The sequence below is a fragment of the Balaenoptera musculus genome, chromosome 12 (assembly GCF_009873245.2).
Source record: "Balaenoptera musculus isolate JJ_BM4_2016_0621 chromosome 12, mBalMus1.pri.v3, whole genome shotgun sequence".
Lineage (NCBI taxonomy): Eukaryota > Metazoa > Chordata > Mammalia > Artiodactyla > Balaenopteridae > Balaenoptera > Balaenoptera musculus.
Genome location: NC_045796.1, coordinates 40,222,910 through 40,240,290, shown reverse-complemented (window position 1 = coordinate 40,240,290; position 17,381 = coordinate 40,222,910). Strand labels below are relative to the sequence as shown.

The 17,381-nt window shown below is 34.0% G+C and overlaps 1 long non-coding RNA gene across 3 annotated transcripts in view; it reads right to left on the bottom strand.

Annotated features, from left to right (window-relative positions):
• LOC118904856 overlaps positions 1-17,381 on the bottom strand; it is a 282,771-nt gene that overhangs the window by 232,774 nt on the left and 32,616 nt on the right. For all 3 annotated transcript variants that reach the window (XR_005022105.1, XR_005022104.1, XR_005022106.1), the window contains exons 2-3: positions 16,418-16,609; positions 2,926-3,064 (exon numbers count right to left, since the gene is read on the bottom strand). This is a non-coding gene — a long non-coding RNA (uncharacterized LOC118904856). The remainder of the gene's footprint in view (positions 1-2,925; positions 3,065-16,417; positions 16,610-17,381) is intronic.

The window sequence follows — 17,381 nt, the reverse complement described above, 5'->3', positions numbered from 1 at the left end:
TTCATTTTTTAAATTATTTTCTTCTGTTTATGGGAATATAATAACTTTTGAATTTCCCTAAATATAGAAATTATCATTTTTCATATTCTCTTTCTTTCCCAAATTATCTCTGCTTGCCCTGGGTTTTGTTGTTTTGCTAATTATGATCTTTCTCTTCTATGCCGCTGGTTATACTCACATGTCTAATGACATCTAGAGGTCCCTTTACTTTTAATAATAAATGAATAGGCTGATGATTCAAGGTGGTTGGGTGGTTTCCTCTGCTGTTGCATTTATGCATTTGAAAGGGAAGGAAGACAGCGATCTGAGTCATTGGGTAGAGCTTGTCAAAGGGCAAGTTTCAAGTTGGAGAGTACAGATAAGAAGTCTACCTGGAGGTTTAGGTCCCCAGATGTCAACATAAATAGGGTTTTCTCTAGACACTAAAATCCACCTCAGGCAACCTTAGTTCTTCCTCAGAAAAATTTTTCAATTGTTCTAGAGAAAGCCCTTTGCTGAATTTTTTTGCATGTGGGTAAATCCCAGCTGCCTGTTTAGCACATAGGCATGTGCAGGTGGGAGGGATAAGACCAGAAGAAGCAATTTTATAATACATATCTTCCATGCTCCTGATTTCAACTCTACTCCTTACCCCCAAGATTTTCACTGAGAGATTGGCTCCTCCCTCCCCTGCAGCCCTTACATAGAGTGATCTGGACCATAATTTCTTTTGCTCTGTTTAATCATACATTCACTTCCATCTGCTTTCTGCTGTCCAGAAATATGTTCTATTGTTGCTTTGCTGAAGAGCATATGTGATGGCAAATACTGTTGCAGCCATTTTTGGAAAATACAATCTTCCATACTAGTAAATGCTACAGAAATAGCTACCAGTCAATTTCAGTGCAGCACAGAAATGGAACAGGTGTTGGGCAAGGGAAGGGGTACACACAAAAACAACTCATCCCATCTTTATATTCCAACTCAAGAATTTAGTTAAAATACACTTATTCAGAAGACATTATTCAGAATATAAGCTTTCCTACTGTTTAATTTTTGTCCATGTATTTGCTGCCCTTTATTATTTGCTCTTTATATTCATTAAGACCTTTAGGATCTTGGAATTCAACTTAAAGAGTTCAATTCAACTTAAGGAAAATCTACTGATACTCTCTGCTCCAGGTATGCTCACAATTTTTATATTGTCTTCTCCCCAACTTAAAAATGAGTATTCTCCGATTTAAACATACAACCGATCTTGTAGCTTTTAATCTGTATATAATATTGTACCTTGTATGACTTCATTGTACAGTCTATGGGTAAGGGACAAGTCTTTCCCATTTTTGTGTGCCACCTAATGCCCAACACTTAATAAGCATTAGTTGGATTAGTAATGAGTTCACCTCAGAAGTTCACGCACTAAATTTTATATCTTTTAGTAAAAGAAGAAGACCTCAGGCATATTTACTTTTGTCTTATCCAGATTCTTAAACATATTGTTATATGATTTCTCAACCTACAAAACAGCAGTGCAGTGAAATAAAAGCACTCTCTCTCCTGGACTATGAAGGAAAAACTGACTTAAGTTAATAGGCATAAGAACAAAAAATCATCAAAAACAGCCTGAGCTTTTAAAAGCACATTAGTATTAGTCTACTTAGAATATTCAGTGTAGGACAAACAAGCATTAGTAATTTCTAACTGTTTCCCTGTATTCAAGCCCAATATGAGAATCACTATTCATAACCATGACAGTATGGCATTAGGGCTAAGCACAGGAATTTGGCAGTCCAAAAGCTTAGATTCAAACTCTGACTCCTTCTTTTAATGACTACATGGCTTTGGGGATATTGTTTTTCCTATCTGAGCTTTGATTTCCTCATATTTAAGAAGAGAATAATAATTCCTATGGCTCTTAGGACATAGTAAAACTCAATTAATGCTCGTTATTACTATGCTCTTAGTCTTCATTAAAATTACTTTAGATACCTTTATTTTCTGAAAAGTATGGGCAACATTTTAGAAAGATTTCCACCTAAAATGAATCAAAGGAAAAAGAACAGGAAGTGGGAGAGGAAACATATTTATATAACACCTATGATTTTTAAGCAGCTGTTGTGTTCCAGTCACTACAATAGAAATTAGATATAAATTTCCTCATTAACAACAACATTATAATAGGTATTTTTATCTTCCTTTTATATGTGAGGAAACTAAGGCTCAGAGATAATCCCATCTATTTTTTCAATGATTCAGGTAACATTTACTGAGATTCTACTACATATCTACAAAATACTACCATAAGAAGCAGAGCCTATGGACCTGGATCCTCTTCTACCCACCATAATTTATTTCAAAACCTCATTTAAGTGAAATTAGTATTTTCTAGCAAAGTAAGTGATTCTTTTTTATATAAATGATCGAATTAAATTGTAATGTGATAAATTGATGTACTCATAGTTACTAAAACATGGTCAATAAATGTTCAAAGGATATCTACATATGAAAATAACATGAGAAAGGGAAAAGATAAAAAGTATAAAATAAACCTAAACCCTTCAAATACAAGTATTTTAATAAGCAGATCAAATCACAGAAACACTCTCTAAAGGTGTCCAAATTATTCTGTTAAGCAATGATGTTATGACATTAAATATTTCCTGAAATAGTACATATTTTAGGAACCTCAAAATCTCTGTCATTATCCAATAATTTTCTTTGTCATATCTTCCTGATAGGATTTAACTGCATAAATATATCAATAGCACTTTTTTTTCCCCAGGGAAAGAGTGGTTCGCCTCCTTCCCTTGTCCTTCCTAGAAGTTCCGGGTATTTTGCTATTTGTTACCATCTTTAAATTTGGCAACTTTGAAATCATGTAGGCAAAGGACTAGATCTCAATGTCACTTTAATGAGACATTTAATAAATATGATTTATTGGCTTACTTGCATGGACTCTCAAAGCTGTGGTTACTTTTCAGCTCTTGAAGGTTGCTTTGATTGGGCTGAATGTTTCATATGTGATTCAAGTGGTTTCTTCCTCAAATTCTCACTGAGGGAGCAGTTTCCTGGCTTCAGCACTCTCCTGGCAGAAAATGATGGATTCAAAAAACAGATATTGGGTCCAAGCATTTTAAACTTTTATCCATATTCATTACTTCATCATCCCATATCCAAACCATCACTGACAATGTGGCAGAAACCACACCACCTTAGGAGTTAAGAATCCCAGGGTTTGATACTGGCCCTGACATTCCTTAGTTTTATGACCTTGGCTAAGGCATTTAACCACTGGGTCTCTCAGTTTCTTCATCTGTCATTTAGGTTGTAATGTATCTCCCTTGTAAAGATAAGGCAAATAAAATTGTCATGTTTATGCAAAAAGTTTTCAATTTTTGAAGTACATGATTATGCTGGTATAAATCAAAGACTAACCCTAAAAAATGGTATCCAGTTGTACCCAACCCTGTCTTGTCTAAATAGTTCTCTCATTCTCTCACCAAATCCTCCTCATTGTACCTCAACAAGCACAAGCTTATAGTCACAATTCTCTTCACTGGAGTTTACAGTCCAAACTAACGTTCAGTGCTCTCTCTCAGCATTACCCAGTTATCGTTTTGTTAAAAATAGTATTTGTTTAGTTTAGAGTTTATAAAGCTCTATATTATTAACTTGATTCATACAACAACCCAGTAAGCTACCTATGGAAAAGGTTATCTTTTTATTGTGGCTGTTGCATTGTAGTTGATGTCTCACTTCCTTTTGCAAACATTTGACGTAATAGAAGTTCTAAGCCACATTTTGCAGATAAGAAAACTAAGACTCAGAGAGGTTAATTGGAAAAAGAAGAAATATAAAATTAGTTGTAAATCCATGGGTAAATCCAGATCTCTTGACTATATATTCCAAGTTTTTCCTACTAGGTGATTATCTCTTCTCTTTGCAATGGTTCTTATAGATATTAACCTTATCTGTATCTACTTGTTCTACATTTAGCCAGCAGTTTAGTTGCTAAACTACATCTTTTAAAAATTATAAACATTTATTTTCCTAGTCCCAAAGAAACACAAAATGATATGATATAATAGTAAGATGAGAGGGAGCAAAGAGACAACATTTTAAATTAAGTTCACAAATGCAACCAATTTAAGCATTCCCCACAAAATTATAAATAACAAGATATTGAACTGGGAATTAAGCTGTTTCTAACACATCTTGATACATTATTTTGTTGGAAGTACTTTAGTTCATAGAATATCAATTATGACATTGTTCAACTCGAGCTCAAAACATAACTCAAAACCAAATACAAATTTTGTCTGTATTACTGTGTCATTGCTCCTCTGTATTTTTTTACTATTATTATTCCTGTTCACATGTAATCTGATCTCAAGGATTCAAATGTTCATAATATTTCAAAAACACAATCTTCTTTGAAAATAAATAGGCCAGATTTCTAAAAAAAAATGTGTATTGAGCTATGCAGTAATGATTAAATGCCAGAAAAGTAGCATGTATATTTCAAGACAGTACAAAAAACCAGTTAAACATGAGGGAAAATAAATCCCTATCCCAATTTTCCCCTCACTTGTACCTGGGTGAATATAATTCAGGTTCAAGCATCAAATCAGCTAAGGAGTAAATAAAATTACATCCAAAAAAACCCCAATTTTAATATTTAATAAAATGTTAGAAAGATTGAACACCTTAGCACTTCCCTTAAATGTAAACCCTTACAAACATGAAAATAATAAAAATAAATCATAACATTCAAGTAAATTACAAAAGGCATTTAATGTTATCACTAATAATAGATGCAATAATTTACATTGTACAAAACATTATACTTTTCACAATTTTCTCATATCAATTCATTGTTTACTGCCTACAATTTCTGGTCCTCAAATCTTTTTGACATTGATAATCCCCAATAGGTATCAAAAACCTTAACTGTAACACTCATTGCTACAAAGAAGTCCAGAGCAAAGAATCCAGATTTTTTTGAAAAAACTCCCAAAAGGAAATAATGGATATGACATCTGGACAAAATGAAAAGACACATCTTCCTTTGCTGTTTTATGCAGAAAATGAAAAGAGTTTGTCTCATTATTTTCTGTTTTCATCTCATTTTTTTTGACATACTTCTGGCATATTATATCCTGTTCTCTCCTCACAATTTCCACAATGAAATAAAAAAATTGAAGAGCCCAGCATTTCCGGATGTAATAAATTACCACCGTGAGAAAGTTGGGTGATTGTTCACCTATTGTCCTTGAATTTGATATTTTTTCCTTTTTCTATCTGCATGTCCTTCAAAACCCACTACATTTCCCTACACCTGCTAAGGTCTCTTAGTAGGACAAATAGTAGGTGAGTCAAACAAAGACCAAAACTCTAAATCCACTGATAATTGAAATGCAGGTGGAGGGGTTTTTTTCCACATTTTAAAAAGGACAAAAATATTACTGCCAAATAGACATTTTGCTAATAAAGAAACTGGCTCAGAAAAGAAGTAAATTATAAAGATATTATATCATTGGGTAGAAAATTATACGGAAAGTCAGATCTCACTAAGTGTGGTTATTTTGTGGTTCTGCTGTAATGGAACAAGACAAAATGACCTTCAATTGAGTTTCCATTTAACATTTAATTTCTTATTACTAAGGCATTGGATCTGTATATAGGAAAATTTAGAGCTAGAAAATAAAGAACTTGATCAGTATCCAGATACAGATACTGATTTGGATTATCCACATTAAATGCGGATAAGTAAGGGAAAGCAGAAAAACTGTTTAATTACATGACCATTAAACACTTGGGAGGGTCAAAATTATACCATGAAAAAGAATCAATCCTAATTCTTCACAATTTAAAATTTATATTCATTCCACTTTAAATATTGAAGCACACCTCCTTGTAATTTATGATTTATACTAAAACTGTTTTTTTCCTTTACAGAGAAAAGAAAGCAATCTTTTATTTAATAAGACCTTGAATCAGGAAAGGGCCAACTCGTTGTGCTAGTTCTTATTCTTTGGACAAGAATATTGCTGTATAGAGTCAAATAATGATTTGGTCCTTGGAAGAGACTTTTTTGATATTACCAAGTTCCCTATTCAAAATGGAAACTTTGAGTCAAGTCTAAAACCCGGAGACCCCATTTTGGTGGAGAAGAGTTTGACAAATCAAAAGGTCAATCATTTGGTTGCCAAGTTCAAGCTCAAGAACCCAAAGAATGTCAGGAAGAACAAGAAGACTAGCTTTACCTCTTGGTACACCTTGGATGTCATACTTACTTAATGTTCTCTGATACTGGGGCTGATGGTGACATAATAACTACTAGACTAGGCATAAAATATCAATCCCTCCACCCCCCAACACACACAAATATATACTACTAACTCAGTTAACTAGCCTAATGCCTTAATTCAGATTTATGAATGTAGAAGGCATTAAACACGGATAAGAACTTGTTGACAAACTTGAATTCACAGACACACAAATTAATTTTTTACATTAATGCTAATAGCATTTTTTAAATGTATGCTGCTTAGATAAGTATAGGAAAAATGACAATATTAAAATAATTTGTAACAAAGAAGATATTAAACACATGGTTTAAGAGTCTGAGAAATACAAAGCAGGGAGTTCAAGGTCTCTTCTTAGAAACTGACATAAATCCACAAAAAATTCATGTTAGAGATGAGAAAAGTACTAAGTTACGATCAATAATAAAGACAAAAAAAGCACTATTATCCAATTGGCTGGCTAGAATCAGACTGCTGTTCAGGAAGATGAAAGTGCTAACAGAAAGAAACAGAAGATGTCTGTAATCCCATCATGACTATGCCAGAAGAAAGCAGAGGCAAGCTAGATGATGACCTGTAGATTGTCATGGGTGAACTCCACCTGGAAGTGTCAGTTCCAGACCCAAGAACAAATAGGATGGCTAAGGAGACCATAAATACATACTCTATTAAGCCTGTCACAAAATTGAAGGACCTATCATTTGTAGCAAAGTCGGTATAGTGGTAGTTTAAGAATCTCATTTGATGATGACATTTCTAAGTATTCTGAATTCTTGAATATAAGTTGTATTTATCAGCACCCTAGATTAGTAGCGGAAAATACAATTCATGTTCCTTTAAAATAAAGACTTATTTGAAACTGGCACATTAAACACTTCATGACAGACATTGCTTATTTTTAAAGGGCTTTTGTTTAGGTTCCGTCTCTAATGACAGAGGTAATGAATTTTTTTTTATCCCTAGAACTACCCTGTTGCCCAGTATCCCGAGAAACACAAAGCATGCTTTGGCTAAGTTGGGGATCTCCTAAACATTGTGAAAATGGGGTGTTTCCTAGGGAGAAGATAAGCAGCATTCAATAAGTAGATGTCGACCAAATTTTCTTCTTAGCAACAAATTTGTGCAAGCAAAAAATGTATTCAGCTTCAGTTACTCTGATGAATGCTATAGAGACCCTTGGAAGCCTAGAAAAAATCTTTTAGCCACTTAGGGATGCTAATTTACAAGGGACAGAAAAGCATATGCTAATTTTTGTAAACAGCTATTCTTTGAACAAACATTCTGAAATACTACGAAAGGACAAGAAGAGAGTAGTACATCTCCATTATTCTCAGAGACACAAATAGCCTGATCCTAATATTCTAATTAAGTGGGGTTTTATAGAATTTTTCTCATGAACAGGACTGAGATTTTTCAAATGCTTGTTTTGGGACATAAAGTCCTTGTCCTCTTCAGTTGAAAGAGATTTAATGTTTTCTGTCTCCAAGGTAGTGTTTTCTCTCCTTCTAAAAATATTTTTTGTTGGCCTACTTTAATTGGGCTCTTTAGGGGAAAAAAATGATAAATCCCTTTTTTTTACAAACTCTCACCAGTTCAGAAATTTACTGACAGCATTTCTGACATACGTCGCTTCTACCTCTGTCTGACATTTCCAATTAAGAGGGAATTCATTACCTAAAAAATGGGTCATTCAATTTTTTAGCAGCTACTAATTGCTCTAAAGTTATTCCTTACATTGACTTTTATAAATCTCCCTTTCTTAATATTTCCACTCATTAGTCTTAGTTTTTATACTTAAATATAAACAAATTAATTCTTGCTTCTTTCTTCTTCTCTATGCAGCAGTCCTCTCAATATTTTAAAGACAATTATTATAATATCCTTTTCCAGGAAAAATTGCTCCAGTTTTTCCAGTTTTTTCTCTTTTCAACTTATATCATGTTTATTGCATATAACATTTTTAAACTGAAGTATAGTTGATTTACAATGTTGTGTTAGATTCAGGTATACAGCAAAGTAATTTATATATATATATATATATATAAAAACATTTTTTTTTCCGCTGCGTTGGGTCTTCATTGCTGCTCGCGGGCTTTCTCTAGTTGCCGCGAGCCAGGGCTACTCTTCATCGCGGTGCGCGGGCTTCTCATTGCGGTGGCTTCTCTTGTTGCAGAGCACAGGCTCTAGGCGTGTGGGTTTCAATAGTTGCAGCACGTGGGCTCAGTAGTTGTGGTGCACGAGCTTAGTTGCTCCACGGCATGGGGGATTTTCCCGGACCAGGGATGGAACCCGTGTCCCCTGCATTTGCAGGCAGATTCTTAACCACTGCGACACCAGGGAAGTACATATATATAACTTTTTAATATTCTTTTCCATTATGGTTATTACAGGATATTGAATATAGTCGTTGTGCTAACAGTAGGACCTTTGTTGTTTATCTCTTTTATGTATAGTAGTGTATATCTGTTAATCCCAATCTCCTAATTTATCTCTCCCTGCACTTACCCTTTTGGTAACTGTAAGTTTGTTTTCTATGTCTGTCTGTCTATTTCTGTTTTGTAAGTAGGTCATTTGTATCACTTTTTTAGATTCCACTTATAAGTGATATAATTTATCTTCTCTGTCTGAGTTACTTCATTTAATATGAATAATCTCTAGGTCCATCCATGTTGCTACAAATGGCATTCATTCTTTTTTATACTGAGTAATATTCTATTGTGTATACATACCACATCTTCTTATCCATTCATCTGTCAATGGACACTTAGGTTGCTTCCATGTCTTGGCTATTGTAAATAGTGCTGCTATGAACGTTGGTGGTGCATGTATCTTTCAAATTAGAGTTTTTGTCTTTTCCAGATATATGCCCAGGAGTGGCATTGTTGGATAATATGGTAGCTCTATTTTTAGTTTTAAAGGAACCTCCATACTGTTCTCCATAGTGGCTGCACCAATTTACATCTCACCAAAAAATGTAGGAGGGTTCCCTTATCTTTCCATCTGTTGTGTTGTCTTCAATTTCTTCATCAGCTCTTAGAGTTTTCGGAGTATAGGCCTTTTACCTCCTTAAGTACGTTTTATTCCTACGTATTTTTATTCTTTTTGAGGTGATGTTAAATGTGATTGTTTTCTTAATTTCTCTTCTGATATTTCATTGTTAGTGTATAGAAATGCAACAAATTTCTATATTAATTTGTATCCTGCAACTTTACTGATTCATTGATGAGCTCTAGTAGTTTTCTGGTGTGCATATATCATTTAAAATTTGTGATTATTTACACACTTCTTTCATCCTCAGGAAAATATATATATTTCTGAAATGTTGTTTAACTCCTTTTTGTATATTACCAGAATTTCTTTGCACATACTGATCATAAGCTTATTATGGTATGTCATGGCTAGGCCTGTATTGAAACCTTGAGTAGCAGGCTCCGTGGTGGAGCACTGGGTGTGAACAACAAAATAGTGTAGGTGTAAACCTGTATTGCAGCAAGAAAGATATACCCAGATGCAAACATTAAGATGAAATAACTTGAAGTGAACTGAAAGAGTACCCTCTCAGATAAAAAAAGATAAAAGAAGAATAAAAGACAGGAATCACCCCATGGTTATGGATCCTCTATCCACACTGACTGCTACGACCACTGAACTGACAGCATGCTCTCTTAGGTATAATTGAGTTTGTGAGGGGTATACTTCTCATGCTGTTCTTGTTCGTGATATCTGGTTTATATTTCATGTAGTTTATTTCTTGATTCTATAGAAAAATAAGGCAAAAACAACCTTGACTTGAGACTGACAATCCTTGGATCAGACTCTGTTGTTTGGCCTTGCTCTCTGGCCCATTAATATTGGGGTGGCAAGCTCTAGTTCCATTTGAAATTAATTAATGTAATATCACCATACCCACAGATTACTGCAAGACTGTAGGATACAAGATCTACATACAAAAATCAATTGCATTTCTATATACTAGCAATGAAAAATTAGAAATTAAACATTTTAAAAACTGGTGTCATTTATAATAGCACCACACATATGAATAATTGGGTGTAAATATAATAAAATATATGAAATATTCATATGCTGAAAACTGCAGAACACTGATTAAAGAAAGCAAAGAAGACTTAAATAAATGGAGAGATATCATTTTCTTTCTACCTGAAGAACTTTTTAAAATATGTTTTTAGTGTGGTTCTTCTGGTGTTGGATTCTTCCAGCTCTTATATGTGTAAAAAATACTTTACCTTCTTTTTCAAAAGATATTTTTATTTGGTATAGTATTCTAGTTTTAGAGTTTTTTCCTAGTATTTTAAAGATGTTCTACTGTCTTCTTACATACTTTTTGAAGAAAAATTTGCTATGACTCTTGACTTTGTTCTAAGACATTTGTACATATGTCTTTTTCACTGGATCCTTTAAAGATTTTTCTAGCAGATTATTATTATTTTAATTGCTGTATGCCTTGTTATATTTTTTTTCATGTTTCTGTGCTTGAGATTTGTTGAGCTTCTTGTATCTGTGGGTTTATAGTTTTCTTAAAATTTGGAAAATTTTCAGCCATTATTTCCTCAATTTTTTCTTCCTGTCTCCTACTCTCTCTCTCTTCTCCTTTGGGGACTCCAATTACACATATAGTCGTTCTCTTGAAATTGTTTCATAAATCACTGATGTTCTGTGCATGTTTTTGCTTTTTATCTCCAGAAAGTTCATATTGCTGTGTATTCAAATTCAATATTTTCTTGATCTTTTCTTCTTCAAAATCCAGTCAAGTATTAATCCCATCCAGTGTATTTTTCATTTCAGACATTGCAGTTTTTGTTTGGGGGAGTTTGTTTGTATTTTTTAAAGCTTTTATGTCTCTGCAAAACATTTTGAACATATAAAATATATACAGTTATAACTTTTGATGTCCTTGTCTGCTAATTCTAGCACCTGTTTAAATTCTAGGTATATTTTAATTGATTGTTTTTCTACTTATTATGGGTCATATTGTCCATCTTTTCCGAAAGTCAAATAATTTTTATTAGATGCCAGACACTATGAATTTTACCTTATTGGGCACTAGATATTTTTGTATTACTATAAATATTCTTGAATTTTGTTCTGGAATGCAGCTAAGTTTTTTAGAAACAGATCCCATTATGTCTTGTTTTTAAGCTTTGTTAGGCAGAACCAGAGCAACCTTTAGGCTAATTATTTCCTACTAATGAACCAAGACTCTCTTAGGTGCTCTACCTAAAGCCCCATGTATCGTAAGCTTTTCCAGTCTGACTGGTAGGAACAGGCACTATTCCAGTTCTTGTATGAATCTTAGACATTGCTCTGTCTAATCCTTTTGGATTGTCCTAGATAATCTCCTTACATGAATGAGCTGATAAGTAATCAGCTGAATACTAGAGGGTGACTCTGCCTATCTTAGAAGTTCTCTTTCTGTGTAGCTCTCTCCTCTCCAACACTCTGTCCTGTGAACTCTAACTGCCTTCATCTCCCCATATGGTCAGCTCCATCTCATCTACTTAAGGAGTCTGCTGGGCTCTGCCTGGATTCTTCCTCCCTACACAAGGGCTTGGACTCACTGCCAAGAAATTTACTTGGAGAACTGTAGGCCTCACCTCATTTGTTTCCAGTGTCTCAAGAATCACTGTCCTAGATTGCCAACAAACACATGAAAAGATGCTCAACATCACTAATCATTAGAGAAAGGCAAATCAAAACTACAGTGAGATATCACCTCACACCAGTCAGAATGACCATCATCGAAAAATCTACAAACAATAAATGCTGGAGAGGGTGTGGAGAAAAGGGAACCCTCTTGCACTGCTGGTGAGAATGTAAATTGATACAGCCACTATGGAGAACAGTATGGAGGTTCCTTAAAAAACTAAAAATAGAACTACCATACGACCCAGCAATCCCACTACTGGACATATACCCTGAGAAAACCATAATTCAAAAAGAGTCATGTACCACAACGTTCATTGCAGCACTACTTACAATAGCCAGGACATGGAAGCAACCTAAATGCCCACTGACAGATGAATAGATAAAGAAGATGTGACACATATATACAATGGAATATTACTCAGCCATAAAAGAAACAAAATTGAGTTATTTGTAGTGAGGTGGATGGACCTAGACACTGTCATACTGAGTGAAGTAAGTCAGAAAGAGAAAAATAAATACTGTATGCTAACACATATATATGGAATCTAAAAAAAAAAAAAAAAGGTTCTGAAGGACCTAGGGGCAGGACAGGAATAAAGACGCAGACTTAGAGAATAGACTTGAGGACACAAGGATTGGGAAGGGTAAGCTGGAATGAAGTGAGAGAGTGACATGGACTAATATACACTACCAAATGTAAAATAGATAGCTAGTGGGAAGCAGCCGCATAGCACAGGGAGAACAGCTCCGTGCTTTGTGTCCACCTAGAGATGTGGGATAGGGAGGGTGGGAGGGAGATGCAAGAGGGAGGAGATATGGGGATATATGTATATGTATAGCTGATTCACTTTGTTATAAAGCAGAAACTAACACACCATTGTAAAGCAATTATACTCCAATAAAGATGTTTTAAAAAAAAAGAATCACTGTCCTTTATTGCCTGATATACAATGCCTTTAAAACTATTACCTCATGCATTTTGTTCGTGATCTGGTTGAGTCAGGTGTGATGGTAAATCTAGTTACTGTAACTCCATCTTTTCCAGAAGTGAAGTCTCAAAGGAACTATTGAAATGGCTTCATAACTGGTTTCTCTACTTCTAGGTTTGTTCTTCTAATTTTATGGTGAGTTTCCTACTTTAAATCTTTTGCTAACTCCAAATTGTCACATCAACAGTGCCCAAATTCTGTCTTTAGACAATGGTCAACTCTGTGGTGAAGTTCTCACCAGAAAAAAAGAGAAAAATAAGAATAGTGTATCAAGTTTTAAAAACCATTTATTGTGAAATATAACATCAAGAATCTTCAGGATGTATAAAAACAATTATACAGTTCAGTAAATTATCACTAAGTAACAATCCATTTAACATCACCAAATTAAGAAATAGAAAATTTCCAGCTCTCCAGAAACCCTACACAGGTCCCTTCCAAGCCACATATATATATAGGTACTGTGTTTTATCTTGCTTATTTTTTTCAATAACTGCTTATACTTAGCCAAAGTTAACAATACATTGAGATATGGTGGACTGCAGTTGGAACCTCACTGAAATGAGGCAATCAGTGTGACTTTCCTAAGGAAGTTCTGTTTAAATTGAGTCATAAAGAATAAGTAGGAGGTATCCATTCAAGGAGGAAAGGAAGAGAGGTAACTTGAGAAAAAATGTGTTTTTTCCAGGCAGAAGTAACTTTTGGCTAATCTAAACTACCAAACACACACACACACACACACACACACACCTGTGAATGAGAAGGGGATAAGACTACCGAAGACAGGTATTAAAATCATCATAAAATTGTATAAAATGTCATTGGTATTAAACTTGAAAATTTCAATAAGATTAATATTTTTCTAGGAAAAAATGAATTATTATTGAAAAAGAAGAAATCAAATACCTAGTTAAACTGTTAATCATTAAAGGATTTTTAAAGTAATAAAAGGATTATTTAACTATCCTGGTTTTAACAATTTCATGGGTGCTTTCTTTCATATTAACAAGGAACAGATAATATTTCTTCTATAGAATATGTTGAAGCATAGAAAAATGTAGAAGACTGCAGCTCATTTTATGAAGCTTTTAAAGATAACCCCAAAATCTATTGATTAGTCTCATCTATAAATATCAATAAAAATACTAGGAAAAAATTATCTAACATCAAATTAAAGGGAGCATGATCAGGAAGAGTTTAGTCTAGAAATAAAAGTATAGTAGCAAATATATTAATAAATTAAGTATATCAATAGATAAAATATAAAATTGATCATTTTATGTAATACTAAATATTGATTTATTAAACAAATATTTTTTAAGTACCCATTCTGTTCCAGGCACTGTTTAAGTTCTGGAAATATAGGATAAGCAATACAACATCCATACCAGCATGGAATTTATATTATAGTGACAGAAGAATATATTAAATATTTTAAAAAAAGAATAAATAATATAATTTCAGGTAATACTAAGGTGTTAGATCACCTTATGAAGGAAGGAAATGTGTCATTTAGAAAGAAACAGCTGTTTTAGAAGGCAAGTGGGGAAAAACTGCTCAGATAAGTTTGGGTGATGCAGAGAAGAGTTTGCTAAGACAATATTTGAAAGAAGAACTTTAAAGGCAGAGAAATAACAAATATAAAGTCCCCAAGGTGAGAATAAGGATGGTATGTCTTGGGGGCAGTAAGAAAGCCAGTGTTGGTAGATAAGAGTTGGGTAGGAAGAAAATGGTAAGAGATGTAGCCAGAGAAGAAGACAGAGGCCAGATCTCAAAGAAACTTTCTTGCTAGAATTTTATTTTAAGTGTTAACAGATGCCAATTGGAGAGTTGTAAGCAGAAGTGATGTAACCTGATTTCCATTTTTAAAAAGGCACTCTGCTATGTGGGGAACATATTATAAGCCACAAGAATAGAAGAGTTAGGAGAATATCGTCAGACTAGTCTAGCCCAGGGAGAAAAATGTTAAGGAGTGGTTCAGTTGGAGATATATTTTGAAAATATGGGGACAGATTTGCTGAATGGAGTAGGTGTGATAAATCATAACAATGGGGCATTTCAGGGAAGAGAAGATGTGAAGAAAGGGGCAGAAGAGATTAAGATTTGAACTATGCTGCTTTGGACACATAGGCTAGACACTCGTAATAGGATTAGTTGTTGCTACATCCTCAGAAGTGGCAACATAGATCTGAGGCAGTAGACACTGTTGTTGCCTAATTCCAGCCAGCGGAGAGGGAAGACAGTGGAATGCAAACCACTTCCTTATAATAACATGATCCAGAAGTTGAAGACATCACTTCTGCTCCCATCTCACTAGACAAAGCTTACTTACACCTCACATGGCCTCTAGGAGGACAGCCATATGCTCAGCTTCACCTTAGGGGAGTCTATTATTAAAAGGAAGAAGAGGAGAAGGCATAACAGTGAAAAATGAACTGTCTCTAACAGGCTGGCATGACACTCAAGCAGGATGCCAAATAGGCATTTGAGACATAAGTCTAAAAATGGGGTTTCTGTAACTTAATAAATAATATTTATGTAAAAATGAGAGCTAGCATACCTATAATAACATAGTAGAGAATTTCTTTTAAAATCACAACTAACACATGGTTATTGACTATTATTTAACATGTTTCTGGGCTGCTAAATAGTAAGTCAACTGATAGCACTAACAAGAATTAATAAGAGCACTGTAATGTGACCAATTTCAGAAATATGCAAAATAGATAAATTTCATATATATACATATATGTGAATAATTACATTTATAATAGCAATAAAATATGTGGGTCATTGTACAAACTTTAGAAAATACAGTAAATTAAGAAATAGAAACTAAAGATCACCTAACATTACTCTGCAGAGGTGTCCACTATTAATATCTTGCTGTGTTTCCATGTAAATATCTACAGATTGGTTTTTTTCTTATAAATCATGCTTATATTGCATATATTTTTTTTAACATGTTTACTCTACCTAACTTGAGATTACGATTTTCCTATGCTTTTACATTGTTGGGTTTTTTAAACATAATTTTTATTATGGCATAATAGTTTTACATATGGTAAAGAATTGAATGAAATTTGGGAGTTTCACCACTAAAAATGCTGACATTTCTTTTTTCAAGAGGAAGAAATGATTCTCCAAGCAACAAGGATATTTTCTACATTACAAAAGCTATTGAATATATGACATTAAGAGACATTCTAATTCCTACCTCTTTAAAATCTCTGGTGTTAGAAAAAGACAATTGACAATATAATGACAGTAATATTAAGAAGTATCTGGGTTCTTTATTTTTCTGAGTTACCAACAAATCCCAAGCTGCCCTGATATATTGCCTTGAGACATCACCATTACGAGAAAGAATCCTCCACATGGTTTATGAGCCTTAATTTGCAGATTTTTTTACCTGTAGTCACAAGAAATTGCTTCCCTAAAGCACTTGTCAGGGATAGACTGAAGGATATATACCTTTTAGAAGTGATGAGAGATGCTTCTAGCAGTACTTTCCAAATCACCACCTAAGGATTCCATATGATTCCAAGAAGGCTTCGAGGGCTCTTGTGATGTCAGTCTTGTCTCTGTGCAGCCTCCTCTCCCCCAACAACAGTAGGGTTCATAGATATTGAAGAATAAAGAAAAGGAACTAAAGGAAGTGACAATCTGGAAGGAAATAGGAAATTTAAATCAGTTTTGAATGTACAAAGCCTGGAAGGCCAAAACCTGGAAAAGAGTAGAAACTCATCGGGTGTTCAACTCTCAGCTTCTATATTCTCATCTGCAAAAGAATGAACCAGTAATAATTGAGCTCTACCTCTATGTCAAGCCCTTTAAATGCATAATTTAATTTAAACCTCACAATTGTCTATGGTAGGGATTGTCATCCTAATTCTGTAAAGGAGGGGTCTGAAATTCAAAGCAGTTAGAAATCAGGTCTCAGTGATGCAACTAGTAATGCCCCAGGCAGGATTCCCCACCCACCTCTCTATGATCCCCAAAAACAAGCTCCTCTCATTTGTCACAATAAATGTACTTTCCCCACTGATTGTTGTGAATACTAAAAGTTTAGGATGAAAGAAGAGTTATAGTCATCTGTTAATGGAAAATCCATATTGAGTTAAATTTGGCAAGACCTAGAAACGGGTATTATTTAAATGTGTACTATAAATGGCACAGTTAAAGAGTATAGTGAGAAAGGGGGGAAAGCTGATGATATAACTGAAGATTTTTTCACTCCATTATATTATATATAGGAAATCTATATATTTTTCATATTTTTAAAATTTGTCACATTAATAAATTCTTTTATTAGTTTTAATAATTAGAAGCCAGTTCATAAAGGGCCTTGGGTACCAGAGTTAGGAATTTTGTTTTTATTTATCTATCTTGGGGTCCCACAAAAAGAATTTTGAGCACAGTGGTAACAGCACAAGAT